The sequence below is a fragment of the Tachysurus vachellii genome, chromosome 26, assembly GCF_030014155.1.
Source record: "Tachysurus vachellii isolate PV-2020 chromosome 26, HZAU_Pvac_v1, whole genome shotgun sequence".
Lineage (NCBI taxonomy): Eukaryota > Metazoa > Chordata > Actinopteri > Siluriformes > Bagridae > Tachysurus > Tachysurus vachellii.
Genome location: NC_083485.1, coordinates 7145209 through 7158159, shown reverse-complemented (window position 1 = coordinate 7158159; position 12951 = coordinate 7145209). Strand labels below are relative to the sequence as shown.

General features: G+C 37.9%; 8 pseudogenes; all 8 read right to left on the bottom strand.

Annotated features, from left to right (window-relative positions):
• Positions 1-41: 41 nt before the first annotated feature.
• Positions 42-160, bottom strand: LOC132841421 (5S ribosomal RNA; annotated as a pseudogene).
• A 182-nt stretch (positions 161-342) lies between these two features.
• Positions 343-461, bottom strand: LOC132841423 (5S ribosomal RNA; annotated as a pseudogene).
• Positions 462-617: 156 nt separating this feature from the next.
• LOC132841420 (5S ribosomal RNA) lies at positions 618-736 on the bottom strand (annotated as a pseudogene).
• A 156-nt stretch (positions 737-892) lies between these two features.
• Positions 893-1011, bottom strand: LOC132841426 (5S ribosomal RNA; annotated as a pseudogene).
• Positions 1012-1188: 177 nt separating this feature from the next.
• Positions 1189-1307, bottom strand: LOC132841414 (5S ribosomal RNA; annotated as a pseudogene).
• Positions 1308-5920: 4613 nt separating this feature from the next.
• LOC132841432 (5S ribosomal RNA) lies at positions 5921-6039 on the bottom strand (annotated as a pseudogene).
• Positions 6040-6211: 172 nt separating this feature from the next.
• Positions 6212-6320, bottom strand: LOC132841431 (5S ribosomal RNA; annotated as a pseudogene).
• A 381-nt stretch (positions 6321-6701) lies between these two features.
• On the bottom strand, positions 6702-6820 carry LOC132841415 (5S ribosomal RNA; annotated as a pseudogene).
• Positions 6821-12951: the final 6131 nt, after the last annotated feature.

Below are 12951 nucleotides of genomic sequence, written 5' to 3'. Positions count from 1 at the left end.
TTTTTTTTTTTTTTTTCTATCGAAACATTAAGCATGTCAAAAGCTTACAGCACCTGGTATTCCCAGGCAGTCGCCTATCCAAGTACTAACCAGGCCAGACTCTGTTTAGCTTCCAAGTTCAGACTAGATCAGGGGTTCTCAGAGTGGAATGGCCGAAAGCAAAAAGAAAGTTGGAATGGAACCCATTTATAAATTGTTTGTTTTCTTTCTTTTTTTTTCTTTCTTTCTTTTTTTCTTTCTTTTTTTGTTGTTTTCTATCGAAACATTAGCGAAAGGGTCTGAGTATTAAGATGTTGTTGTTAGAGAATTCAAATAGTAAAGTAAATGAATGCCTATGTCAAAAGCTTACAGCACCTGGTATTCCCAGGCAGTCGCCTATCCAAGTACTAACCAGGCCCAACTCGACTTAGCTTCCGAGATCAGACAAGATTGCATGTTCTCAGAGTGGAATGGCCGTAAGTGAAAGGAAAGCTGGAATGGAAACCATTTATACATTGTTTGTTTATTTTCTTTTCTTTTTTTTTGTTTTCTATCGAAAAATTAGCGAAAGGGCCTGAATATTAAGATGTTGTTGTTAGAGAATTCAAATATTAAAGTAAATGAATGCCTCTGTCAAAAGCTTACAACACCTGGTATTCCCAGGCAGTCGCCTATCCAAGTACTAACCAGGCCCGACTCGGCTTAGCTTCCAAGATCAGACAAGATTGCATGTTCTCAGAGTGGAATGGCCGTAAGTGAAAGGAAAGCTGGAATGGAACCCATTTATAAATTGTTTGTTATTTTCTTTTCTTTTTTTTTTGCTTTCTATCGAAACATTAGCGAAAGGGTCTGAATATTAAGATGTTGTTGTTAGAGAATTCAAATTGTAAAGTAAATGAATGCCTATGTCAAAAGCTTACAGCACCCGGAAATCCCAGGGAGTCACCTATCCAAGTACTAACCAGATCCGACTCTGCTTAGCTTCCGAGTTCAGTCGAGATCAAGGGTTCTCATAGCGGAATGGCCATAAGCAAAAGGAAAGTTGGAGTGGAACCCATTTATAAATTGTTTGTTTTTTCTTTTCTTTTCTTTTCTTTTCTTTTCTTTTTTTTTGTTGTTTTCTATCGAAACATTAGCGAAAGGGTCTGAATATTAACATGTTTTTGTTAGAGAATTCAAATAGTAAATTAAATGAATGCCTATGTCAAAAGCTTACAGCCCCTGGTATTCCCAGGCAGTCGCCTATCCAAGTACTATCCAGACCCGACTCGGCTTAGCTTCCGAGTTCAGACGAGATCGGGGGTTCTCAGAGTGGAATGGCCGTAAGAAAAAGGAAGTTGGAATGGAAACCATTTATAAATTGTTTCTTTTTCTTTTCTTTTCTTTTCTTTTTTTTTGTTGTTTTCTATCAAAACATTAGTGAAAGGGTCTGAATATTAAGATTTTCGTGCTTATAGAAATAATCACACATCTGACAAGCTTGAAAAGGGCTTGTCACCTTGTTTCAATGAAATATGATAGGACACAGGGTGTTTATGTCAGAAATCTGGGAAAAAGGCTTTTTTACATTATTTTATGGTAAATAATATAAAATATGATAGTTCATATTAACGCCCACAATGTTGATTAAAAATATGATTAATGTTCGGAAAACTAATAATTTGTGTGTGGAATGATCATTTTCATGAAATCTTTGGTATCAGCATGTGTTTTGAGTGACTCCCTGCGTGCATGTACAAAAGTGCTTCTCGGGAGCTGAAAACGCGATTCCCGCAGTCTCAGGGCTCTAGTTGCTTCCTATAGTGGATTTTGGTGCAACCTTATGTAAGCACACATTTGACAAGCTTGAAAAAGGCTGTTTCACCTTGTTTCGATGAAACATGATAGGACACAGTGTTTTTATGTCAGAAATCTGGGAAAAAAGCTTTTTTACATTATTTTATGGTAAATAATAGAAAATCTAATAGTTCATATTAAAGGCCGAAAATCTGATGATTTGTGTTTGGTATGATCATTTTCATGCCATCTTAGGTATCAGCATGTGTTTTGAGTGACTCCCTGCGTGCATGTACAAAAGTGCTTCTCGGGAGCTGAAAACGCGATTCCCGGGGTCTCAGCGCTCTAGGTGCTTCCTATAGTGGTTTTTGGTATTTATGGAAAGAAGCACACATCTGACAAGCTTGAAAAGGGCTGTTTCACCTTGTTTCAATGAAATGGAATGATCATTTTTTCAAATCTTTGGTATCAGCATGTGTTTTGAGTGAATCCCTGCGTGCATGTACAAAAGTGCTTCTCGGGAGCTGAAAAGGCGATTCCCGCAGTCTCAGCGCTCTAGCTGCTTCCACTAGTGTTTTTTCGAGCAACCTTATCTAAGCACACATCTGACAAGCTTGAAAAGGGCTGTTTCACCTTGTTTCGATGAAACATGATAGGACACAGTGTGTTTATGTCAGAAATCTGGGAAAAAAGCTTTTTTACATTATTTTGTGATAAATAATGTAAAATATGATAGTTCATATGAAAGCCCAAAATGTTGATAAAAATAAGATTATTTGTCTGAAAACTAGTAATTTGTGTGTAGAATGATCATTTTTATGAAATCAGCATGTGTTTTGAGTGAATCCCTGCGTTCAGGTACAAAAGTGCTTCTTGGGAGCTGAAAATGCGATTCACGCAGTCTCAGCGCTCTAGCTGCTTCCTATAGTAGTTTTTGGTGCAACCTTATGTAAGCACACATCTGACAAGCTTGAAAAGGGCTGTTTCACCTTGTTTCGATGAAACATGATAGGACACAGTGTGTTTATGTCAGAAATCTGGGAAAAAAGCTTTTTTACATTATTTTATGGTAAATAATAGAAAATCTAGTAGTTCATATGTTGATAAATGGCCAATATGTTGATAAAAATATGATTTAAAATCGAAACTCTGATGATTTGTGTGTGGTATGATCATTTACATGCCATCTTAGGTATCAGCATATGTTTTGAGTGAATCCCTGCGTGCATGTACAAAAGTGCTTCTTGGGAGCTGAAAATGCGATTCAGGCAGTCTCAGCGCTCTAGCTGCTTCCTTTAGTGGTTTTTGGTATTTATAGAAAGAAGCACACATCTGACAAGCTTGAAAAGGGCTGTTTCACCTTGTTTCGATGAAACATGATAGGACACAGTGTGTTTATGTCAGAAATCTGGGAAAAAAGCTTTTTTACATTATTTTGTGATAAATAATGTAAAATATGATAGTTCATATGAAAGCCCAAAATGTTGATAAAAATAAGATTATTTGTCTGAAAACTAGTAATTTGTGTGTAGAATGATAATTTTTTAAATCTTTGGTATCAGCATGTGTTTTGAGTGACTCCCTGCGTGCATGTACAAAAGTGCTTCTCGGGAGCTGAAAACGCGATTCCCGCAGTCTCAGCGCTCTAGCTGCTTCCTAAAGTGGTTTTTGGTGCAACCTTATGTAAGCACACATTTGACAAGCTTGAAAAGGGCTGTTTCACCTTGTTTCAATGAAACATGATAGGACACAGGGTGTTAAATAAATAGAAAATAATAGTGTAATGAAATAATGTAAATAATAGAAAATCTAATAGTTCATATTAAAGGCCAATATGTTGATAAAAATATGATTGATGTTCGGAAAACTAATTAATTTATGTGTGGAATGATCATTTTCATGAAATCTTTGGTATCAGCATGTGTTTTGAGTGAATCCCTGCGTGCATGTACAAAAGTGCTTCTCGGGAGCTGAAAATGCGATTCCCGCAGTCTAAGCGCTCTAGCTGCTTCCTATAGTGGTTTTTGGTGCTTATAGAAAGAAGCACAAATCTGACAAGCTTGAAAAGGGCTGTTTCACCTTGTTTCGATGAAACATGATAGGACACAGTGTGTTTATGTCAGAAATCTGGGAAAAAAGCTTTTTTACATTATTTTGTGATAAATAATGTAAAATATGATAGTTCATATGAAAGCCCAAAATGTTGATAAAAATAAGATTATTTGTCTGAAAACTAGTAATTTGTGTGTGAAATGATCATTTTTATGAAATCAGCATGTGTTTTGAGTGAATCCCTGCGTTCAGGTACAAAAGTGCTTCTTGGGAGCTGAAAATGCGATTCACGCAGTCTCAGCGCTCTAGCTGCTTCCTAAAGTGGTTTTTGGTGCAACCTTATGTAAGCACACATTTGACAAGCTTGAAAAGGGCTGTTTCACCTTGTTTCAATGAAACATGATAGGACACAGGGTGTTAAATAAATAGAAAATAATAGTGTAATGAAATAATGTAAATAATAGAAAATCTAATAGTTCATATTAAAGGCCAATATGTTGATAAAAATATGATTGATGTTCGGAAAACTAATTAATTTATGTGTGGAATGATCATTTTCATGAAATCTTTGGTATCAGCATGTGTTTTGAGTGAATCCCTGCGTGCATGTACAAAAGTGCTTCTCGGGAGCTGAAAACGCGATTCCCGCAGTATCAGCGCTCTAGGTGCTTCCTTTAGTGGTTTTTGGTATTTATGGAAAGAAGCACACATCTGACAAGCTTGAAAAGGGCTGTTTCACCTTGTTTCCATGAAACATGATAGGACACAGTGTGTTTATGTCAGAAATCTGGGAAAAAAAGCTTTTTTACATAATTTTATGGTAAATAATGTAAAATATGATAGTTCATATGAAAGCCCAAAATGTTGATGAAAATATGATTAATGTTCGGAAAACTAATAATTTGTGTGTGGAATGATCATTTTCATGCCATCTTAGGTATCAGCATGAGTTTTGAGTGACTCCCTGCGAGGATGTACAAAAGTGCTTCTCGGGAGCTGAAAACGCGATTCCCGCAGTCTCCATGCTCTAGGTGCTTCCTTTAGTGGTTTTTGGTATTTATGGAAAGAAGCACACATCTGACAAGCTTGAAAAGGGCTGTTTCACCTTGTTTCAATGAAATATGATAGGACACAGGGTGTTTATGTCAGAAATCTGGGAAAAAGGCTTTTTTACATTATTTTATGGTAAATAATGTAAAATATGATAGTTCATATGAAAGCCCAAAATGTTGATAAAAATATGATTAATGTTCGGAAAACTAATAATTTGTGTGTGGAATGATCATTTTCATGCCATCTTAGGTATCAGCATGAGTTTTGAGTGACTCCCTGCGAGGATGTACAAAAGTGCTTCTCGGGAGCTGAAAACGCGATTCCCGCAGTCTCAGCGCTCTTGGTGCAACCTTATGTAAGCACACATCTGACAAGCTTGAAAAGGGCTGTTTCACCTTGTTTCGATGAAACATGATAGGACACAGTGTGTTTATGTCAGAAATCTGGGAAAAAAGGTTTTTTACATTATTTTATGGTAAATAATAGAAAATCTAGTAGTTCATATGTTGATAAATGGCCAATATGTTGATAAAAATATGATTTAAAATCGAAACTCTGATGATTTGTGTGTGGTATGATCATTTACATGCCATCTTAGGTATCAGCATGTGTTTTGAGTGACTCCCTGCGTGCATGTACAAAAGTGCTTCTCGGGAGCTGAAAACGCGATTCCCGCAGTCTCAGGACTCTGGCTGCTTCCTATAGTGGATTTTGGTATTTATGGAAAGAAGCACACATCTGACAAGCTTGAAAAGGGCTGTTTCACCTTGTTTCGATGAAACATGATAGGACACAGTGTGTTTATGTCAGAAATCTGGGAAAAAAGCTTTTTTACATTATTTTATCGTAAATAATAGAAAATCTAATAGTTCATATTAAAGGCCAATATGTTGATAAAAATATGATTTAAAATCGAAAATCTAAAAACTTATTAGAAAATAATTATATCTCTGTTGTCTGTGCCCTAGAACATAGGCCCAACATTAGCGAAAGGGTGTGAATATTAAGATGTTGTTGTTAGAGAATTCAAATAGTAAAGTAAATGAATGCCTATGTCAAAAGTTTACAGCACCCGGTATTCCCAGGCAGTCGCCTATCCAAGTACTAACAAGGCCCTACGCTGCTTAGCTTCCAAGTTGAATCGAGATCAGGGGTTCTCAGAGTGGAATGGCCGTTAGCAAAAGGAAACTTGGAGTGGAACCCATTCATAAATTGTTTGTTTTTTTCTTTTTTCTTTTTTTTTCTTTCTTTTTTTGTTGTTTTCTATCGAAACATTAGCGAAAGGGTGTGAATATTAAGATGTTGTTGTTAGAGAATTCAAATAGTAAAGTAAATGAATGCCTATGTCAAAAGCTTACAGCACCTGGTATTCCCAGGCAGTCACCTATCCAAGTAATAACCAGGTCCGACTCTGCTTAGCTTCCGAGATCAGGCGTTCTCAGAGTGGAATGGGCATAAGCGACAGGAAAGTTGGAATGGAACCCATTTATAAATTGTTTATTTATTTATTTATTTATTTATTTATTTATTCTTTTTTTTGTTTGTTTTCTATCGAAACATTAGCGAAATGGTGTGAATATTAAGATGTCGTTGTTAGAGAATTCAAATAGTAAAGTAAATGAATGCCTATGTCAAAAGCTTACAGCACCTCGTATTCCCAGGCAGTCCCCTATCCAAGTACAGTACTAACCAGGCCCGACTCTGGAATTGAACCCATTTATAAATTGTTTGTTTTTTCTTTTTTTGTTGTTTTCTATCGAAACATTAGCGAAAGGGTCTGAATATTAAGATGTTGTTGTTAGAGAATTCAAATAGTAAAGTAAATTAATGCCTATGTCAAAAGCTTACAGCACCCGGTAATCCCAGGAAGTCGCCTATCCAAGTACTAACCAGGTCCGACTCTGCTTAGCTTCCGAGTTCAGTCGAGATCAGGGGTTCTCAGAGTGGAATGGCCGTAAGCAAAAGGAAAGCTGGAGTGGAACCCATTTATAAATTGTTTGTTTTTTTCTTTTCTTTTCTTTTCTTTTCTTTTCTTTTCTTTTCTTTTCTATTTTTTGTTGTTTTTTAACGAAACATTAGCGAAAGGGTCTGAATATTAACAATTTTTTTGTTAGAGAATTCAAATAGTAAATTAAATGAATGCCGATGTCAAAAGCTTACAGCACCTGGTATTCCCAGGCAGTCGCCTATCCAAGTACTAACCAGGCCCTATGCCTAACCTGCACTATAGGAAGCAGCTAGAGCGCTGAGACTGGGGGAATCGCGTTTTCAGCTCCCGAGAAGCACTTTTGTACATGCACGCAGGGATTCACTCAAAACACATGCTGATACCTAAGATGGCATGAAAATGATCATACCACACACAAATCATCAGATTTTCGAGTTTACATTTTATTTTTATCAACATATTGGCCTTTAATATGAACTATTAGATTTTCTATTATTTACCATAAAATAATGTAAAAAAGCGTTTTTCCGAGATTTCTGACATAAACCCACTGTGTCCTATCATGTTTCATTGAAACAAGGTGAAACAGCCCTTTTCCAGCTTGTCAGATGTCTACTTACAGAAGGTTGCACGAAAAACCCTAATTAGGGACTGATAGGGAACTATATCACGAATCTGGGTCAGTTTTTAATTAAGCACTTTATCGGGATCGGGACTCCTGGCAAGATTCTGAGATTTTAGAAAAAAAAATCGTCTTTCTACGACCTTCCTTATCAGAAGCTGGGCTACTTGTAATTTCCCTCCAACAAAAAAGGGGGCACTAGACTAAGTTTCAGACCCAACATTAAATTCAAAAATCCAACTTCTTGATATGGGGGCACGGTGGCTTAGTGGTTAGCACGTTCGCCTCACACCTCCAGGGTCGGGGTTAGATTCCCGCCTCCACCTTGTGTGTGTAGAGTTTGCATGTTCTCCCCGTGCCTTGGGGGTTTCCTCTGGGTACTCCGGTTTCCTCCCCCGGTCCAAAGACATGCATGGTAGGTTGATTGGCATCTCTGGAAAATTGTCCCTAGTGTGTGATTGCGTGAGTGAATGAGAGTGTGTGTGTGCCCTGCGATGGGTTGGCACTCCGTCCAGGGTGTATCCTGCCTTGATGCCCGATGACGCCTGAGATAGGCACAGGCTCCCTGTGACCCGAGGTAGTTTGGATAAGCGGTAGAAAATGAATGAACGAACTTCTTGATATAAGTCCCTAACATTTTGACTTTTTTGAAAGTTTAAGACCCAACATTCCGACGTTCAAAATTCCAACTTCCTGATATAAGTCCCTAACATTTTGTCTTTTTTGAATTCCAAGCTTCCGTATATATGACCTTTTATAGGACCATTAACTCAATATGAATTCCTAACATTCATTTTACTCCACCAAATCAGCTGATCCTGCCAATTTATTACTCCATTGATTGTAAATGCCCAAAAATCAAAGGCCATGTGTGGTCTTACCCAAATCTAACACTAATGTCCATCCAAACACCAGACTGCAGCCAAGTTGCTTTTTTACAATCTTAGGTCTTAAAAACCAGCCCAATATCCCAGAATAGCTGAGTTGCCTTTGGCTATATTGGGCCTAGTGTACATTTGTATTTATTATGGTTCATGTTGTCTTAGCATCTCTGCATGGTGATTTTAAATTAAGGGTCTTGTATGTACATGTTGGGTTTATATTAAGATGTTGGGTCTCTATAGCCAGCACAACATCCCAGCATAGCCGAGTTGTGTTTGACCGTCTTAGGCATACGTATGTTTGTATTAATTGTGGCTCATGTTGTCTTGGACATTGTTATAGCTTGCCAGTGTTTGCCAAGCCAACTTCCGACTTTAGTCTGCTTATTTGGGTCTACATAGCCAGCCCAACATCCCAGCATAGCCGAGTTGGGTTTGACCGTCTTGGGCCTACTGTATGTTTGTATTAATTGTGGCTCATGTTGTCTTGGACATTGTTATAGCTTGCCAGTGTTTGCCAAGCCGACATCCGACTTTAGTCTGCTTATTTGGGTCTACATAGCCAGCCCAACATCCCAGCATAGCCGAGTTGGGTTTGACCGTCTTGGGCCTACTGTATATTTGTATTAATTGTGGCTCATGTTGTCTTGGACATTGTTATAGCTTGCCAGTGTTTGCTCTTGAGCCAAGCCAACATCCGACTTTAGTCTGTTTGGTTGTGTCTCAATAGCCCCCGAATATCCCAGTAGAACCAGGGCACCATTGATCGTATTGGCTTTATATATATATATATGTATATGAATCAATTCTACTGCATATTGCCTTGGCCCTTGTTACTTTGCAGGTGTTCACTCATGAGTCACCTTTGAAGTCAACATTGAACTCCAGGGAGTTTCTTTAGGTTGTGTCCATCTATGCTTGGTGACTTACAATTAAGGGTCTTGTATGTACATGTTGGGTTTATATTAAGATGTTGGGTCTCTATAGCCAGCACAACATCCCAGCATAGCTGAGTTTGCTTTGACCGTATTGGGCCTTTATTGTCATCGCATTGTACAGGTACACAGCAACGAAATACAGTTTGGCATCTACCAGAAGTGCAAAATGTAGCAGTCATGCAAAAGTGCAGATAAATGTATAGCATATTTACAGCAAGTGGTATATATGAAAGCATATACAGTAAATAAATATTAAAGAATTACAGAAATTGTTCTAAGGCTATGGCATTGAAGAGGAATGTGCAGAGTGAAAGGTTAGAATTAATCGACTTGTATGTACATGTTGCTCTAAATGTATCTTTTTGAAATATGAACCATTTACTCTTAAAAAAAAAAAAAAAAAAATTTCAGACAATCACAACTTATTAACAATTTCTTCTTCATCCTCTAGGATGTAATACTTGAACGTCCGCTAACCTACATTGTATGTCATTATATGCAAAATTATAAACATTCCAGAATATTAACAACATTTTTCTTCATCCTCAAGGATTTTTCTTCATCATCAAGGATGTTTTCTTCATCCTCAAGAAGACCTTCTAGGAGTACCTCGACATACGCAAGACGACTTCGAACTGCAACATAAAAATTTAAACAATAGTATTCAATTGTCACACAGTCAATTTTTTCAACACCGACATGCTCAGATGCAAGATATCTAGCAAGATCCCCAGTAGTTATTTGATAATCTATAATTGATTCATGTAGGTAAAACTGTATTAGGTAAGTTTAAAGTTTAGTTTAATACCACTTACCTTTGTAAACACCAAGAAACTCTGGTTTTGTTTTCATGGTTTTTGAGATGCTTCTTCAATGTTAACCTACAATTAATAAATGTAGAAAAAACATTTTGTTTATGACAACTAACAATAACAATCTCACAAACAATATGATCTTTTAATTCCAGGAGTAAATATGAAGAAATTAGTTTTACTGTAACACTACTTTCTCCAACATCTATAAGTCCAAAGCTTTAAGAATAATAATAAAACCAAGTAGGGTCTAAATATGGCCACAAATGTGCCGTAGGTCACTGCACCCAACATGTCAATATATAAGAATTTAAAGACCCAACTTCGAGCTTTAAGCCTGAAATCCTGCTATTTGAGCAAGCTAAATGTATCACCATAACTACGGTAACAACAGAAACATGGATCAATTCAGCGGCCGTTCTAAAAATGGCCACAAATGTGCCGTAGGTCACTGCACCCAACTTCTCAATATATAATAATTCAAAGACCCAACTTCTAGCTTTAATACACTTCATCCTAAAACCCTGCTATTTGACCAAGCGAAATGTTTTACCATAACTACGGTAACAAAACAAACATGGCTCAATTCAGCGGCCGTTCCAAACATGGCCACAAATGTGCCGTAGGTCACTGAACCCAACTTCGAGCTGTAAGAGCTTTAATTCTAAAAACCCTGTCAGTCGAACTAGGGCAAGGCTTTACCATAACCCTACCTGGACAGAACCCGGTGGTGGACTTTGCTAACCATACGGAAACGTCTGTAATTAACAATTATTTCCAGATGAGAGAGGTACACATAATAGTCGAGGTAGGAGTACACAGTGTTTCTATGCAGACGAGGCAATCCGAGAGGGATTAGTGACTGCAAAGTGGTGGTAGGAGAGAGTGTATCCAGACAGCATCGGACGGTGACGGGTAAGATGTCTCTGGTGGGCAGGAAGAAGAGGAGAGGAAAGATAGAAAAGAAAAGCAAGTGCTGGTAGTCCAAAGGAAAAATGTCATGAGGAATTCAGACAGAAGCTGAGACAGGCTTTTGAGAGCTTCCAGATGACTGGGAAACTACAGCAGAAGTAATCAGGGAGACATGTAGGAGGATGCTATGTGTGCCACCCAGAAGGAGAAAAGAAGATAAGGTAACATGGTACTGGAACGAGGAAGTATAGTACAGCATTCAGAGGAAGAGGCGATCTAAAAAGAAGTTGGACGTACAAAGGACCGAAGAAAGCATAAAGGATTTCAAGGAATCGCAGCATAGACGGAGAGGGACGTTAGAGTTAGACGCGAGGGAAGGCAAGAAGGACTTGTACAGATTAGCAACATAGAGAAGGGGAGAATGGGCAACAGTGATTAAAGATAGAGATGGAAAGGTGCTAATAGGAGAGTGTGCAGAGAAATAGGAAGGAACATTTCGAGAATATTTTGATATTTCTCAGGAACATCTGGAGGACGAGCACGAAAGCAGCCGTGTGTAAATAAAAGCACGCGAGGGGCACGGAAGAAGGAGGACGCTCGGAGAGAGTAGCGAAGCCGTCACACATCGTCCGTCGTTACCATCAAGCTACGTTCGATAGGCCCAGTTTCACCATACGATAACTTGCCTTTCTCACACAAAAGCAAGGGGTGTAAATACGGCCCCAAATGTGCAGTAGGTCATTGAGACCAACTTTTTAATATGTACGAATTTCAACACCAAACTTCTAACGTAATTGTCTGTAATTCTTCTGCATGACTATTATGCACAAAATTTAAAATAGTTGACTATCACTTACCTTTGATTCGCCACAGGTCCCTACAACGGGTTCCCCCGATTCCTTGTCCTCAGACTTGCCTTTCTGTGAACTACTGATGTGCTAAAGAAAATTCGTACGATTTTTAAAGAGACAACAAGAGAGACACATGGACGTAAATTGGTTTTGATTATCAGATGACGTATAACTGTCATTCACGTGCACGTCGTTAAATAGAGACAGTCATTTGCCACTCACCTGTTCCGTGGATTCCTTGTCCTGCGAAGAACCCAAATCCTAAAGATAAATCAGAAGTGTGACTGAAATTCATGTGCCCAATATGCAATTCGTTTTTATTTCAATTTTCCAAAAATGTTAAATTTTATTTATACGTTTGTTATATATATTGTATTGAGACATTTTTTAACAATGTTCATTGTCTCACAGCAGCTTTATGTAAATATGAAAATACAGTATGCAAATGGCAACATTTACAATTTAAATTTATTGATTCATCCTTAATATCAAAAACATTTAATTTCCTCTCACCTTTGACTCACCCTTGGCCTTCAGGGTAGCAAACATTGGAGTCTTTCCACTCATTTTTTCCAGAGATTTTTTTTAATTTCAAGGACATGTAAGCAGATATTGGATTTCTTATGCTCACAATACATGGCAAAATGGCTCAGACTTTCTGCCTCGGTACAATTGGTGTTTGTGAATTATAAATTGTGAAATAAATCACTGGTGTTGGTTTGAAAGACCAGCTGATAGAGGAGTTTCTTGTTGTTTTACTGAATGTTCATAAGGTGGGAAAGAGAAATTGAAATGCCTTTAGCAATATCACCCAGCTTAATATACTATTTTACAGCTTAAAACACCCTTTCAAAACTCTATTCACATGTAGAAGCAGAAATAAATGTGAAATAAGCCTTAACTCTTACCTCAAGATGCACACGGAATCCTCCTATTGTTATTATGCTAAAGACACGAGGAGAAAATTTTCCCGGGAACCTGTGTCAGACACAGCAACCAATCACAGCAGACTTGGTGATGACAACACTGGTTAGGGGCGTGGTCAGCAGAGCATGAAGGCATGTGTAGTGGGGGATGGGAAAAGGATCATTCTCAGGCAGAAAAGTTAACATTTTAATGTTCACAGG